Genomic DNA, 17,118 nt, shown 5'->3' with positions numbered 1-17,118 from the left:
TTGTCGAAATTTTTGTTAATATTTTTGCCATACTGTGTGTTGACTCCATGTAGTACAGATGGACGGACTGCATTTTCATTGTACTTTTTGCCTTTTCATTTTTCTTTCCCTGTAATACAGAATATTGGCTACACTGGGTTGTAATGTTTAATCAGGCTGAAAAGCTGAAACTCAAGCCCTCCCTACATAACACTTGGTGAATTTAGTGTGGGATCAGAAGGGGCCATAGCACAGGTTGCTAGTTGTTGTTAAATCACTCTATGTTTCTCAGAATTGTATCCCAGGAATTATATTCGCCAAGGGTTTTATGGGTTTAATGTCTTCGCCTTTTTCTGTGGAAAGAGTGGAGAATAGCACAAGAAATGTATAGGGACTTCATAATCTGCCTTCATTACTTATTTTCTCTCCCTTCTAGGTAGGCTTGCTGTACCAGGACTATGGTTGTTTCTCTGATTTGATTATGGGTAGCATTTCCCAAAGGCTACCTGTGAAACATAGACCCTCAGGATGGCACTATTGTGAGCTACTATGGAACTTTAGGTGATGGGGTATTGTGGGAGATCCTTAGTGATTGGAGATTTGCCCTCAAAGGGGATTGTGCCACCAGGGCCTTCTCTCTAAGAGAGTCCACCTATTCTTAAACTGTATCCTCCAGAGTATTGATACAAAATAACCTTTTTCTGTTTATAAGTTAATTTGCCTCAGGTTTTTCATTATAGTAATAAGAAGCTGATTAATACAGTCATATGTGTCTGGTGTCATGATTTTATTACTTCTATTGGTGATGGTAATGAGGGAACAGAAACAAGGACCTATCCAGGATAATAAGAAGTAAGAAAATGAGATAACCACAATATTTCCCCACAACCCATTCTTTTCTGTAGTTTCTTCTTGGGTCAGGGTTTGTAGTTTCTTCTTGGGTCAGGGTTGAGCGAGAAACCACAAAAACTTGTGTTAATTCATCATTATGCATAGACCTAAAATGGGGCCAACTCAATCTGCTACAACATTGTATGATGAGGAGTCCCCTGGGATTGAAGTAGATCATAGAGGTTTTGTAATTATGGCTGTTTCATAAACCTCACATTTTTCAATTAGATATAATTTGTTTAAGCAAACCAAGTGTATGAAAATTGGAAGTTATAAACCAGTAAAATTAATGGATGTTTGTCTTCCAAAATAATTTGCCCTCAAATACCTCCAAATATGAAACTTCCCTAGTGCATTTAAATGTGATATATTTAATAAATTTCAGCTTATATTTAGTTTGAGGGAGTAAAGGTGTAAGAGTATACTATTGAGAGCCTGGAAGACAGAAAATTTTGATTCTTCCCTAATGAGCCAATGCCGAGGTGAGTAATTCATTCCTTCATTATTTCTTATCTTTTTCTTTACTCTTTCATCTAGCCTACCATTTGTGTATTTGAATCCGCTGCAAATATACCCTTTGTTACTTGCTTTAGTATTCTGGTATTGGATTCCTGCACAAGTTTCTGCTCTGACTCTTGGTCCTGTGTTAGAAAGTGCCAATGGAATGAAAAAGGGAGCCTGGAATGCTGGGGAAGAGTTTTGCCTCCCCTCTTTAGAGGCCTGAACACACATATTTCCTTTTCCACTCCTGGGCTTGGAGAATTCAGCACCAACCACACAGCTATAGACCCTGGGAGAACTGAATGTCAGCTACGTGTGCTTTACCTCGAGCACCTGAGTTTATTTCTGCCCATTCTCTTTTTATGACAGTTGCTTTCACGATACCTTTGTGACACCTTGGTGTTTATGTTCTATCAATAACTCTGTTAAAATAGTAGTTGTGACTGTATCCTCAGATTGGAGTCTGACAGATAAAATATTCAACAAATTTACTTTTTTTTAAAAAAAAATAACTGCTATATCACTGTTAATAATGGTTAACTCACCCATGTTCTTTGCCTTAATGTTTTAGGATATATTAGTTAAAATTTTACAAATTATTTTATAGTTTTTATATTTTTGTGTATGTAGGGGAAATTACATAAAGAAAGGAAGGTGACTATACTATTGAAATAGGAATACTTGACATTCATGTCGTGTTCTACAGATTTAAAAGTACTTACCTGTGCATTATACCTTGTTAAATTACAGTGCAGCTATTATTCATATTTTACAAATGTGAGAAAACTTGATAGTCAGAATTTTCTTCAAACTTTCTTTTTTTAGACCTTAAATCTTTATTCATTGGAAAAATAAGTTATTAAATTTTACAATACCAAAGAAATATGATACTAAAATCACACAGATTCTTAAACTCCAATATTTGTTTTTCTACCATACTGGACATTGGGATTTTTAGAGACAAAAGAAAATGATTCCTCCTCCCGATAGAGATGTCAGTGATAGGAACATGAGGTTAAGGGAATGAATCCATAAACAGGACCCACTGTGCTGACCCACACAATGCTTTCTTTATTAAAAAGCAATTTACCGGAAGCCCTGACTGGCTTAAGTTGACAAGATACGTTTCATTCCACAGCAAACAACCTATTATCTGCAGGAGAAATGCAGACCCAGCATGCTGACAGAACACAAGTTCCCCTAACGTGGGGCACTTTTGTGATCCTTACACAGACCAGATCCTAGAACTAGGGAGAAAAGGATAATTCCCTTTATCCATAAAATCTGTAAGAACACGTTCTAATTAGAACCAGTCAGCATGGGCCAAAGTGACCTAGAGTTGTCAGGTGCACTGGGGACTTGAAAGTCTGATATCATCCTGTTATCAGCCCTCGGGGAGGTTTCTGGAAACCTGAAAAGTTTCTGGAAGATAGGGGTAGAACTTGACTATGAACAGAAGTCGTCAATATACCATGAAGATGAAGTCTTCTAGGTAGCTTTCAGAGCTTCCTTCAGTGGAATAGAGGTGGCTGATCTTTCGTGGTTATTTGATGATGTTCCTGGACAGAGGATTGAAGACAATCACATTCTTTCTCAGAGGGGGATCTTCTAGATAGAGAAAAGGAGTCAAAGAGCTGTAGAAATTAGGAGATGCATAGGGAAAGAAAGGTAAGAGAGACCATAGTTCTGAGACTTCTTTCTGGGATCAGAATATCATAAGGGTCATTACTTTGGGGTTACATTTTCTTGACTCTAGTGAAATCATGTATTTAAAAAATACGTGTGTGTGTGTATACACATAAATATGTGTGTGTATATATCTATCTATCTATATATACATATACATATATTTGTGGAAAGGAGATTGAAATAACTCTGGTGAGCTAATGATTTATGTGTGTGTGTTTCATATAAATGATATATATGTGTGTGTTTCGTATAAATGATATATATGTGTGTGTGTATATATACACACACACATACTTATATACCCTCTCATAAAATGCCAAGTTAAAGACTATGGCAATATCATAACACATGCCTTTAATTGAAAATTCATTCCTTTAATTCAAGTGCAGTGTTAGTACCATGAATTTGTTCACAACACAAAGTAAAAAAAAAAAAAAATTGACCAATCCCTTACTTCCCATAAAGCAGTCCTACTTTCTAGACGTGTATCCCCAAACTAGTCTTGGCTGTGCGTGTCACAAAACCTTTTAAAAGAAAAGATAAATAGAAACTTTTCCCATAATTATTTGGGTGAAATTGATTCTCCAGGGTGGTGCAACAGATTTATATCCATTGTTCTCTTTTCCCCTAATATATTGCTACAAACCTCTTGGTGAGGAGCCAGATTAAAAAAATTACAGCCCTAATGCATATTTTTTTAAAAAAATCAGGGTTCAGAAATGTTGCAATGAACCCTATTACTGAGATACTTTCAAAATTTGATTTCGAAGAGGTACTTTCTAGTTGTAGTGGAGATAAATGCAATAGTAATAGGTTCAGCCTGGTGCCAGCACTAGGTTTTGGGGGATTTTGTTTAAGTCAACTGTTGATTGTAGATATTCTTCCTTTAAAAACTGTGTCACTCTATGTCTTCTTTGTGTTTTCCCTATTTATTGACACAGATTGTCAATTTCAGAAAAAGCATCATAGAGTGCTCTGCAGACATTTTAAACACTTTACCTTGCTGGCTCTTTATGAATGAAGGCTTTTAAATGACACTGGATAAATATGGCAGATGAAGAGGGAAAGGAAGACTGAGCCATTATTAACCTTCTTTTCTTCCAGATTATATCCCTTAAGTGATCTTTTTTTTTAAAAAAAATAGCTTAAAATGTTTCAATGTTCTATAAGAAGGTTGATATTTTGCTTAGCCATTCATTCCCCTTTGCTGCTTTGAATATTTTTTTCTACATCATTGTTTAAGCCAGGATCTGATTTCGAAGTAGGACATTACTTTGACATGAATTACAGCATGCTTGAATGCTTAATCTTCTCAGTCACATTTTATTGCTGTCCTGTATAAATAACACATAATAATTTTGTTTTATTAATATAGTGATCCATCTTTATTGCCCTGTGCTTGTTAATGAAGATTGAAATTGAAGGTCTCTAACTATAAATTAGAAGTATTTAAACAACTGACAAAAAGGATTCAACTTTTCACCTGTTAGGTTAGGTTTCCTCTTAGTGGATATATTTATACATAGAATTCCAAATCCATTTTGATATTTTTGTTGTTTGAGGAGGATTATGTTCAGTCGTATGTGTGGGCATGCTTAAAATTAAAGCATTTCTTTGTAAGGTTAATTAACCAATCAGCACATATTAATTCTAGAGGAAAAATCTCAGGTGAGCTCGGCTGAGTGGCTAGGATTTTATTTAACCTATTTCATGAGTCAAGAAAACTCAAACTCAACTACTGAGAAGTGAGAATAATAGAGAGTTTGAATGGGTTCTTTAGGGCTAGAAGCTGAAAGAAACAAACAAAAATGAAGATCTTTGAAAATTTCCCTTCTTTATTCATCTGTTACCATACACTTTCTTTTACACTCCTTACAATTATAAAGAACTAAAGTTCCTGGAATATGCCAAACCCTTTGATCAATAATGTTGTACATATCCTCTTCCTTTTATTGAAATATTCTCTGTAGCCACCTTTTGCCGCAGTCCGGCTGCAGCAGAATAACGGGGGGGGGGGGGGGGGGGGGGGGGGGGGGTGACGAATAACTTGTGTACGTTGATGCAGCAGGAAAATAGGAGCCGTTTATTGTAGGACAACAGAGCTATTTATACATTTTGCACAGCTTATCTTAATTAGCATAAACTAGATACATCAGTCAACCAATAAGGAATCTCAACACTTAATGGCTCACTTTTGTTACTTTTCAAACCACTCCCTCTGGCATTTTGCCAGGCACCATCCAGACTTGTTTACGAACTCTAACATTTCTCTGGCAAAATACCAGGTGTTATTTTGACTTGTTTACAGACCTTAACAACCTTTCTCTAACCACCCATGGTGTTGTGCTTTGAGTCCCTCAACCTAACTTTCTTGCAGGACTTCCTTCTGACCTCAGCTTTGATGACATTTCCTCTGCAGAGCCTTTTCAACCCTAAGTCTGAGATGAGTTTCCTTCCTATACACTCCTATGATATTCTGTTCTTGTCTGTATTGTAATACTTATCAATGGTTGGTTGTAGGTTTGTTTTCATTTCTCGATTCTTCTTTATAATGAAGGCTTCCTGAAATCATGAAGGAAATCTTGTTCTAGATTACATTCTTAGCATGTGTCATGATATCTGACGTGTAACAGGTATTGATTTGATTTTATTGACATCAGTAGCTGCAAGAAGAATGAAGTGAATGTGAAATGAGAGGTTATGGGTGGTGGTTCTGTAGTAGTTAAGAGTACAGAGCCTGGAGCCACATTGCCTGGATTTGGTTCTCATACTCACCCTATGACCTCACACAAGTTCTATCTATGCCTTAGTTCTCTTAGAACTAGAGGGACAGTGAAACAATTTGATCTTGTACATTTTTATGGTTTAATTTTTATGTACATTGGTATAGAAGACTTACTACAATGTAGTATGTATTTGATGAATGCTTATTAAAATGTAAAAGTCTCAAGGTGAGGATTGGGGACATTGTAGTTACAAAGAGATGGAGATGCCCAGAGCTCAGTATTCCAGGCCATAATTTCCAGGGCGTCGGAATTTACCTGGCTACAGTCTGCTTCTCTTCCTGCTCAGTTTTAGGACCTAGAACATGTAGTTGCAGTACTTATCCCTAGAGTAGTATGTCTCAGAAGTTTGTCCTTCAGCTTTTGGAATCAGAATCACCTGATCAGGTTAGTAGCAAAGGCAGTGCCAAGGGCCTCCTTGTGGAATCCTTATGGTAGGGGGTGGGGGCTGCATTTATTGGATCATAGGTGGTTGTGATGCCTGAAGTCTGAGGATTGCTTATGGAGGTTCATTTCTCTAGACAGATTTCTAGAAGCAAAGTTGGGCAGGTGAGGTTTGAAAGGACTCCCTGCTGATTCAGAGGTGCCTTTCATCCCTCCATGGCTCTTGGCCATACTATTTATAGCTTCTTTAGCATTGCTTGCTTTGTTCCCCATGTTTTCAGGTTTTCAAAAATATCATCTAATCTTTGTCCTCAAGTAGTTTATAGTATAGTTAGTTGAGAGATGAGTGCCTCTCTGACACTCAACTGCCTTCCTCTCTACACCAGCTCTAATCCATTTTTTAAATAAAAATTGCATAAAATTTACAAACTAAAGTTTTGGAATGACTCTAAGTATAGAATAAAATAGAAGGACTGAGAAGCTGCAGTAATTGGGGAAGATTTTGGAAAGTGAGATGGCCATGAAAAATGAGTAATGTAGGTTTGGTGGGAAGAGATGGGGAGATCATCGAGGCAGGAGTAAACTGTGAGGGAAAAAAGAGAGACCTGCTTGAAGATGAAACTTTTTGGAAAGAATAGAGACCAGGACTCTGATCTTTCACGTTAAACAATAGAAAGAAGGGGAATCAAGACACAGAACATCATTTCTAGTTACTCTCCATAATCTTAAAAAAAAAAATGTGCAAGGGATGTCAAAATTTGACCAGAATACAGAGACCCATTAGAAAGTATTCAGGAAGTGAAAAAGTAAAAACTGTAACGTAGGTGGATTATGTCAGTGTGGCAAATTATCTACTCACTCTCATATAAATGTAGTTTGCTTTCCTGAGTATTTCTAAACTAGATGGAATGAGATGAAACACTAATTGAATGAAAACATAACCAAAGTCAGTGCAAAATATGAGAAGAAACAGTTGCTAGTAGAGTCCAGCTCTGGTGCTCCATGACAGCGACAGGAGCCGGTAGTTCTGAAGGATTGCTGTGTTCACTCATGTGTGGCAGTAGGAAAGGAACCTGGCTTGAGAAGACCCATGTGAAGAAGTAGAAGAATTGTGGTAGTGGTCTATCTAAACAAAGGCAGGAGCTAGAAGAGGGAGAAGAAAAATGAAGAGGTAGGTAGAATCCTGGTTCAGTTAATGGAGAAGGGAAAAGTTGGGAGAGTCATGTTGCAAGAAAAGTATTCAAAATAATGATATGAAAAGAAAATGAGAAAAAAAAATCCAGAGATACCTTCCTCCTCTCTTCAATTTACTCTATTAGATTTTTATATCATAACCTAAATTTCTCAATCCATGAAATAGCTCCATACATCTAGTTTTAGGGTGAGGAATTGTGGCTCAGAGTAGTTAGACAAATTGCCTATAAGCAAAGCAGCTCACAGAGCCCATCCTCTGAAGCTGATCTTATGGTGAAGACCACACATTTCCCACTCATTCATCAGCATTAAATAAACAGAAACAAGTTTGACTATAATTACTCTTGCATTTTCTTAGGCTGTGGGACTCTTGCCTGCGCTTGTCCTTACTTGGTTTGTTCCTCCAATTCTTTCTAGTCTTCCAATTTCTAAATTTTTTCTTGGATTTTAGAATTCCTATTTTTCCTCTGACACTCAACTGCCTTCCTCTCTGCACCAGCTATGATCCATTGTGACAGTGGCTGGTAAGATCCTTCAAAAAGACAAATTTGATCATATCGTATTTCTGAAGAAAATCTCCTCATTGGCCTGGAAGGCACTGGAGATACAGGCTCTCGCTAATTCTTTTCCCTAATGTCTGGTCAGTCATGCACACTTTTATTTTCTTCCTTTTTAGTGTCTAAGAATCATTAAGATTCTTATATTCGCTTCCTGAAGCTTCTATAACAAACCACCATCAACTCAATATCTTAAAATGACAAATACAATTTTTCACAGTCAGAAGTTCAAAATCACGGTGTCAGCAGAGTTTTTCCTAGAGGCTCTGATGGAGACCCATTCCATGCCTTATCTCCTAGTGAGTGGTGGCTGCAGCACTCCAATCTCTGCTTTAATTTTCATGTGGCCTTACCCCATGTGTCTTTGGGTTTTCTCCTTATGTATCTTCTGTTGGTACATTCAACATTATATTGAGGGCCAAATATAATCTATGATTATAATCTATAATCTCAAGATCTTTTTTCATTCACAAAATACTCATTCAGATAAAGTCTCATTCTGAGTATCCAAGTAGACATGTCTTTTGAAAGGACACAATTGATCTACTACAGTCTTCTCTCTGGTTTCCAAAGCCTCATACCCGTCGCATGTGTCAAATACGCTCAACCTACCTCCAGTGTCCCGCAAAGTCTCAGTCAATTGCAGCATTAACCTCAAGTATGAAACCTTCATAGCGTCATCTCAAAAAGACTCCAATTTCATCATTAAAATCACCTAAATCAGGTACAAGTGAGTCTGTAGGTACGATCATCATACCACAAAATTCTTATGAGTCTATTTATCCAGAAAATGACTTATCTCCTTTAAAATTCAGTGGTGATAGACACTTGGTTACATATTCACATACCAAATGAGAGAACATGGAAAGCATGAAGGAATCACTGGTTCTAAGCAATTTTGGAATCTAGTAAGGCAAATTCCATTAGATCTGAAGACTTGAAAATAATTTTCTCCAACTCAGGAGACAATTGCTGCAGGAACAGAGAGGCACTAAGCAACTCAGTGAGACCCTGTTTCTAAATAAAATACAGAAATAAGGCTGAGGATATGGCTCAGTGGTCAAGTACTCCTGAGTACAAATTTTCTCTGCCTCAAGGCTCTGCCACACTCTCAAAGGCAGCTTCCTTATCATTTTCACCTTTATCAACAGCTGCATCACTGTTGTTCTTACTTTGCTTTTATTTATTTTTTATTTCTTATTTTTATAATTGTAGATGATGTTTTACATCTGGGTAATCCTATTGACTTGTTTCCCCCTTGTCTAATTTTAAAAGTTTGATAACCCTCTTTCATTTAATCTGATCCATGTTCCTTTCTGTCTAAACTGATAGTATTTCTGCTAATAAAAGAGTCAGTCTCAAAATACCTGAATATCAAGGGGATCCATAACATTCCAGAAGACGTTCCCTGCATGTCTGTCTATCGCTCTGGCTGAGATGGTTGTTTGGATCCATGAATCACATACCTAATTTCTCTAGCAAAATTTGTTTAGCCATTCCCTTATACTTCGCTTCAGAATACACTTCCTCAAAACTGTGATTTTCTTAATTTCATCATCCTTTTTAATATGGTTAAGGTAAGAACTTCCTGAATCAGTAAGTGCTAGTTTCTTGTTGTTAATGATTGCTTCCTCAGTTTATCTATATCTCTTGCATTTTAATAAAAGCAGTAAGGAGAAAGCCGGCTATACCTTCCACGCTTTTCTTGGAAATTTCCTTAAACATCCAAGTTCATAGCTTACAAAATTGGCTTTTCACACAACTGTAGAACACAATTCAGTCAAGTTTTCTGCCACTTAAACAAAGGTCTCCTTTTCTCTTTTTTCACTTATGATCTCTTCAAAACAATCTAGTCTTTTTATATTATGTATCTCCAAATTCTTCTAACCTCCCATTATCCTATCTCGATGTCTAAATTTTAAGATGTTTATTTAAGTATCACCCCTCTTTCAAAGGAAATTTTTCAAAATATCTCTATCAGAATTCTAATATTAATGTATATAATGATTTATTAGAGGGATTTTAGTATGTGAATATGTGTTTATATATTTGTGTGTGTGTGTTTGTGTGTGTGTGTGTGTGTGTGTGTGTGTGATATATATGGCTTATTTCAAGAATTTGGCTTATACAATTGTTGGGGCTGGCAAACGTGAAACATTTAGAGTAGCCAAGAGATAGAATTCTCAGGCAGAAGTTAAACCTGCAGCCCACATATGGCATTTATTTTCCTCAGGGAAATTTCAGTTTGTCATTTCAAGCCATTCTGTTAATTGCATAAATGGAGATTATCAAGGAATATCCCCTTCACTTAAAACTTGCTGATAGTAGATGTTAATCACAAAAATATCCTTATTTCAACTGCAAGATTAGTGTTTAATTCAATATCAAGATACTGGATACTATAATGTAGCCAAGTTGACACATAAAACTGACCATCAGAGACACTGAATGTTTTTCTAGTTCCCCAAATATCTGCCCTCCTTCTCTTTCTTTTTGTTTTTTATTTTGAGAAAGGGTTTTGTTCAGCTGCTTAGGACCTCACTAAGTTGCTGAGGCTGGCTTTGAACTTGTGATCTTCCTTCCCCAGCCTCCTGAGTCACAGTGACTATAGGCAGAAGCCACTGTCCTGGAAAATCTGCTATTTTTTTTTTTTTTTAGCCAACTCAGTCATACTTCAGATTACAGCATAAATATCTTCTTACTATTTAAAGATAGCCTGCTTTAGTACCAAACCTAACAGTACCCTCAACTTCTGTAAATCATACTCCTTATGAGTTATCCAATATTTAAACCACTTGTTGGATTGCAAATACCATGCAGTTCCATGATTCTGTCTTGTTTGCCACCACAGCTGGCATTCAATAGTGTCTGATGATTGATGGAATGAATAAATCACAGGGTAGGATGATACAGATGACAGATCCCCTGTATCCATAGGTCAAGGATCCATGGTCAGTTTTGAAATGTAAATTGGTGACAAAATAATTGAGAAAATCATTTTCTTGCTCAATCACACTTGGTTTTTAAGAACATCGTGTCTTGGGAACTAAATAAAGTTTAACAAGCAGGATTCAACTAAACAGTTGAAGTTCAACAATTACATTCTTTCTCCTAGGGTATCTGTGTTTCCATAGGAAGATGTAAAAATATTGGTTCAACGGTAGGGGATGTCCAAAATAAGAATTTTAGAGCTTGACATTAAATCTAAAAATATATATTCTAAAAATATATATTTTAAAAGTGTTTGGATGAATGGCTTTTCAAATGACATAGATATGGTTTCATGCTTATAATACTTCCCATCAAGTGATCTTGACCAAATTACTTTCTTAAGCCTCAATATCTTTATAATGTTAGTTAAATTTCAGTAGAATCAGTCTGTTAGAATGGAATTCAATTTTTTTTTAACCTAATATCTATCTTTTACTGAAGTGAACAAGTCAAAAACTTGGGTTCCCAATGGAAAAGTACTTTGTTTTTCTAGAACCTCCAATGTTCAGGTGAATGAGGTTCAGAGTATATCTATAGCTAAAAGGACAGTCATCAGCAGGAAAGTGGAGACCCCACTGTTGATAATGGAAAACAACAAAATTGTACTAAATACCATTCATTGAGCACTTTAGTTGGGTCAGGCAAAATTACTATTACTCAATATGCAAATCATTGTTCTGTCTTACGTGTCATTTGGAGAAAATAAGACGAATTCATTGAGACAGTTATACCTGCACAATGGAAGACCCACTTACAGTCTTCATTTGCAAAATAAATATAATCCTTGTACTACTGATAGCCCAGAGGTGGTTGGGAAGATCAGAACAAAAATGAGATTATATATTTGAAACTGATTTGTATCCTGTGAAGAAAATAAAAGATATGATTATTAAAAGGCATGTATCTACATGCTACAACAACTGAACAAATTTGTACTTAAAAAACATATCAATCAAACTTGTGGTTATTTGGCATCATGTAGACAAAACAATTGTTGATTTGACAATCTTCCACATTTCAAATGGTTGTCATGGCATCGTGTTGACTGAAAAGAAAAGTGATTCTCTCTGCTCCACAGTTCTCAGATTCCATAAAACATTAAATAAAGAGATCTGAAAATATAGGACTGTTTTAAAGTTTCGACTCAAGGCTTAGTCATAGGATAAATTTTAGAACATGTCTTTGGTGCATCCTGAATAAGCTGATATTGAACATGCCCCATGCTGTTTGTCTTTTGGAGATGCCCTAATTTAGACTCTGCTTTTGACCTTCTGGACAGATGTAGAATAGAAATAGCCATGGAATTGGCCAGAACATGAACAATGGTGGCTTCTCTTTTAGTTACCAGGAATATAAATCAAGAACGATACAATGTTATAATTGAAAATGTCCTTAAGCCAGATTTTCCAAAGATCACATTTCAATTTAATTTAAGAAGACTATAATGCAGGTTTCCTGAGGCCAAATTAAATATCTCCTACTCCCACTCCTCAGCCTCAACTGTGGTAGAATGTAAAATAAATAGAAATCATGTAGGTTTTACTTTTCCTTTTTATTTGAATTCTATATAAAAATAGCATTAAGGTCTCCACAATTACCCATCACCTCACCTGTATTTTGACTTGATAACTTGGCAGAGAATAGAATGTTCTTTCCCAACTTTCTGCATACTAAAAGACTAATGGTTAGGGCCTGCCTGTTATGGACACAGTTGGAGATGCGCTTCCTTCCACCATCCTGTTGCCTGACAAGTTCTTAAGAAAATTTCTTTTACATTAAACAGACAGACTGCAGGTAAGGCCCTCCTGTTGGCCTACCTAATGATAGGAAGTCTCATCATTCCCCATTTCAGAGCTCATTTATCTGGGGCAGTTATTCTGAGTAGATGGATCACTTTGCTGCCAAAAGTGCTTATTTTCCTTTTACCCAACATTTCCCAGAGGCAATCAGGACATGAGTCATCCTTAATCTTTGTTAACAGAGGCCAGCATGAGCCTAATTTAAACACTGCAGTAGTGGCCAGTAGACCTACACAGTTAAACAAAGCAGAATGAAGCAAAACAAAGCAAAACAAACAAACCATGATAGAACATTATGACAAGAGCCAAATCACTCTCTGAATGTTTTTATGTGAGGAGGACCACAAAGCCACCTAAATTATAGAAGTTTGACTAAGGCCAAAGATACAACGCTAGTTACAAACATATTATGGACTTGATGAAATGATAGTTCATTCAAATTTAAATATGAAGTTGAAAAATGATTACTGTGCTGTCATTATACATATAATCAAACATTTCTTTTTTTAACACTGAATAAAGTGAATGCAAAATTACCAGTGTAGTCAACTCTGTTTTCATAAAGTTATATTTGCAAGAACATTTTATAGCACACTTTTCCCCTCCATCCTCATGTATACAATATGTGTCTTTTTAAATTTTTTTAATTCTAATTTGTTATATATGACAACAGAATGCATTAAAATTCATATTACACATGTAGAGCACAATTTTTCATATCTCTGGTTGTATACAAAGTTTATTCATACCATTCATGTCTTCATACATGAACTTAAGGTAATGATATCCATCTCATTCCACCATCTTTTTTACCCTCTTGCCCCCTCCCTTTCCCTATCTAGAGGAACTCTTATCTTCCCATGCTCCCCCTTCCAACTCCACTAATATATGCCTTCTAAAATAGCTTGTGCCTCAAGAGGTTATTTTTTTTTAACCATGGATTAAACCAAGGGGTGTTTAATCACTGAGCCACATCACCAGTACATTTACTGTATTCTATTTTGAGACAGAGTCTGGCTAAGTTACTGAGGGCCTCACTATAGTGCTGAGGCTCACCTTGAACTTGAGATCCTCCTGTCTCAGCTTCCTGAGTTGCTGGGATGACAGATGTCCACTGTTACATCTGGCTCAAGAGATTTTTTATAATAATATACAGACAAGTCTCTGGGATTTAAATGGATTTTCTTAATTCAATTTTGTTGAACTTCAATTCATTTTTATGTTGTAGTTAGCACATAGGGAAACCAGACTTTCTGGATCAGTAGTTGTTTTCAACATTTCATACTGCCTATGGTGGAGCTCTTTCTGGACAACTCACTTTTTTCCTCTGTTTCACCAGAGAGTGGCTTACTTCTTCTTTATAATTGTGTATAACTCTTGTTTTATTTCCTGTTTTTGCTCTACCCACAAAGTATTTTTTTTTTCACGATGGCCATATGTCTACACAGCCTACCAGTTCATCACTGGACAATTTTCCTTCCAGAGTGCCATACTGTAAGACTAAGGTATCTGTTGGCATAAGTCAGGTACTCCAGATACTTTTCAAAGGATCAATGTTTAAAACATGAGCTTAATTTAGCAGGTGCTGTTCATAGAATGAAGTAGAGGTTTCTGGTAGAGTCCTAAGCAATCTAGAAGCTCTAGAGTTGAAATCACCCAGAATCTAGAATGGAAAGCTAGACCTTATTTGCCTTCTTTATGTCTATATTTAAGAGAACTGTTGCTGTTTCCATTTGTGGAGATTGTCATCTCAAAGAAAAATGTAGAATATGTGATTATAGTGTGAATTTCACGAAAGGGCAACTGTAGGGAGCATCATCCACTGTGTTTGGCACACGTATTCTAAAAGGGTTCATATTTCCTCTTCCTAAGTGCACCGATATACATATTTCATGCAGATACCCACTGCTTGCTTTAGTGTGCTGGAAATGTCCAATAGATCATAGCTAATAGTGTATGTTGCCTGTGTTATGTGATGTTAATCCTTATTTTATTGTTTTGAAACCAAATTACTCTTTCTCTGGTGAACAGTATGGTTCAGGAGAATAATACAGATTCACAAAAACTGGTTAAAATCCCAACTTTGCCACTTGCTAGTTATGTGACCATGGATGAGTTACCTAATGTGTAAAAGGCTCACATATAAATAAATGTAGGTGGAGACTGATAATTACTTTACTTCCTTTTGATATGAGGATTATGTAAACTACTATACATAGAAGTTCTTTCATGTACAAACCACAAATATTACTTACTTTATGCTAGTTTCAGAATATCTCAAGGAAGGTGGTGATGGAGTTTGTGTATAGTGCTCTGGTTTTTTAAAAAAATATATTTTTTAGTAGTTGGTGAACTTTTATTTTACTTATTTGTATGCGGTGCTGAGAATTAAACCCAGTGCCTCATAAATGCTAGGCAAGTGCTCTTCCACTGCGGTACAACATCAGCCCCTGGTTTTTTTTTTTTTTTTTCTGATCTCTCTTTGCTTTTTTTTTTCCATAATAAACTTATATTCCATGCTGCTATAGCACAAAGACCTGGAGAAACACCTAATCTACAGCCTCAGGTGGAGCTATTACACAGCAGAAAAGAATGATTTCTGAGGAAAAATCTAGGGACTTTGAAAAGTTGATGTTTAGTATTAAATAGAACCTGCAATATATACTGCCTATACATTCATTTGTGTGTGTGTGTGTGTGTGTGTGTGTGTGTGTGTGTGAATGCCCCAAACTTTAAAGCCTTGATGGATTGGGGAAAGGGAACTATAGAGGCATGATTCTGATTCTGAGAAAGCAGACGGCAGAAGGCAACTGTAGAAATGGAGTATGGCTCTTGAGCTGGGCTCTTCTCCCTGAGCATTTCTTGTTTTGAGTGGTGTTTGACCAGATGAGCTGACAAATCAAAGGCTTGGTGTGACGTGGCTGTGATGGAGACAAATGTCCTCTGAAACACATGGGACTGAAAATGAAAGTGAGGGGTACAGAATTAATCCAATACATCACCACTCTCTCCTATGTCAGCTTTAAAGATCTGGTCGCTCAGAAACTAAAGAAGGAAGAGGCTGGTGAATTAATCCAATGCATCATCACAGGATCCCTGGGTATCTATCTGTAAATTCTAGCCTCTAAGAGTGCAGGGACAAGTGAAGTCATGTTAGAGTATTTATGAATCGTACAAGTTTCCCTTCAACTCATTCACTGCAAGTTTTCCATAAAAAAAAAACAAGTGTACAGGACAAATCAACTACATTAGACTGGAATCAGGTTTCCTCCTAAACTAAAAATAGGAAGAGCTCCATTGCCATATTATAAAAATAAATTCCAACCTAATTATTTTATCCTATTCAATTCAGTTACCACATTGTGTCCTAGGGTTGAGAGGTTCTGCCTGTCAAAGGAGAGTCCCATGAGAGCAGAAAGCGTGACACTTTGTGTTTGTGCCCAAAGCCCATATTTATTTCTGATGAGTTTGTTGTGTATGGTATTGCTTTCAATTTATATAGTTTCTCATTAAATAATTTCTGTTTTTAATCAGTCAGACAGCAGTCCATGATACATAAATTTTATAAAGGAATAAGTCTGATTCAGATTGACATAATTTCACAATTCAAATAAGAGAAAAAAACATATCCATCTTCTCTTGGGCTAGATACCCTGAGTGGAATATGAGATGTTACATAGTCATGAGACCATTGTTCTGAATAATAAGCAAAAACCACAAAACCAACAACATTTTCACTTGAATAACAGATCATTAGTGCTTATAAATGAGAGAATCTTGATGATGGAGTGGGGTAGGGCTTATAAAAATATGTTTATGATACATCATTCCCCCCTGGAAGAAACCAAAGCTAATTTTCTTCATACATGCAATCCGAAGAACTATAGTTCACTTTGATTTCAATCCAAAATCATAAAACTAAGCCATGGCCGGAGTTGGAAAAGGCAACTATTTTTAATAATGCAGTAAAACCACCTTGGCCTGACAGTTTTGCAAACATACATTTGGAAGCAGAGGTTATTAGCTTTTACTCTTGGTAACAGAATGACAGCATAAATCTGCAGACCGCTGTACAATGCAGTACATTCATTAACATACCCCAAAACTTCTGGATTGCCTGGTTATCAGGTGACAGTACCACGCACTTCAGTGTCAAGGGGCAGTGGCGGCTGTCACAAAGAACAGCAGGTGGCCATGCAATTGCTGGCTCTCCACTTTAACTTTCACAACTGCTTGAGTTAGGAGCTGAACTGAAGCACAGAAGGAGCACCCACCTTACTCTCCTTTATTTAACAGATGTGAAGGGTACATTGAGGTGAATTATTATTCTTTGTCAAAATGGTCTAATGG

At 36.5% G+C, this 17,118-nt stretch overlaps 1 long non-coding RNA gene across 1 annotated transcript in view; it reads right to left on the bottom strand.

Annotated features, from left to right (window-relative positions):
• Positions 1-12,502: 12,502 nt before the first annotated feature.
• The window catches only part of LOC106145328 (uncharacterized), a 61,738-nt gene continuing 57,122 nt past the window's right edge, over positions 12,503-17,118 (bottom strand). The window contains exon 3 of the long non-coding RNA XR_001230168.4: positions 12,503-15,726. This is a non-coding gene — a long non-coding RNA (uncharacterized LOC106145328). The remainder of the gene's footprint in view (positions 15,727-17,118) is intronic.

Source organism: Ictidomys tridecemlineatus, chromosome 11 (genome assembly GCF_052094955.1).
Source record: "Ictidomys tridecemlineatus isolate mIctTri1 chromosome 11, mIctTri1.hap1, whole genome shotgun sequence".
NCBI classification, from domain to species: domain Eukaryota; kingdom Metazoa; phylum Chordata; class Mammalia; order Rodentia; family Sciuridae; genus Ictidomys; species Ictidomys tridecemlineatus.
The sequence above is the reverse complement of the archived record's forward strand: the minus strand, read 5'-3'. Positions and strand labels throughout refer to the sequence as shown.